Source organism: Triticum aestivum, chromosome 5D (assembly GCF_018294505.1).
Source record: "Triticum aestivum cultivar Chinese Spring chromosome 5D, IWGSC CS RefSeq v2.1, whole genome shotgun sequence".
In the NCBI taxonomy this organism is placed as follows: domain Eukaryota; kingdom Viridiplantae; phylum Streptophyta; class Magnoliopsida; order Poales; family Poaceae; genus Triticum; species Triticum aestivum.
This window is the reverse complement of record NC_057808.1, coordinates 440,155,169-440,155,592: the sequence shown is the minus strand read 5'-3', so window position 1 is coordinate 440,155,592 and position 424 is coordinate 440,155,169.

Sequence of the window (424 nt, the reverse complement as noted above, 5' to 3'; positions counted from 1 at the left end):
CCAACCGGGACCAATGGCCTTGCACAGCGGCGTGGTGGTGAGTTTAGTCCCACCTCGCTAGCTAAGAGAGAGCCGCACCTGTTTATAAGGTGCGGTGCGCCTGAGCTGTCGAGCTCCTCTCTAAAGCAGGCTTACGGGCCTAACCTCTCTGTACATGCCTGTGGGCCTACTGGGCCTTCTGCGGGCCTGAATCCTGGCCCATGGATGGGTTTCTAATCGTATTCAGGCCGTGGTGGCCCAGTAGGTGGCATAATTTTTAATTTTTGGCCTGTTATTTTTCATGCATTTACTAATTATTTTGAGCTATAAGACCCTAAAATTGAAAAGCATTTCAAATGAACTCTGAAAAGGTTAAAAGTTGGCATGGTATCATCATTTCATCCACATAGCATGTGCAAGAAAGTTGAGAGGGTTACGGCAAAAA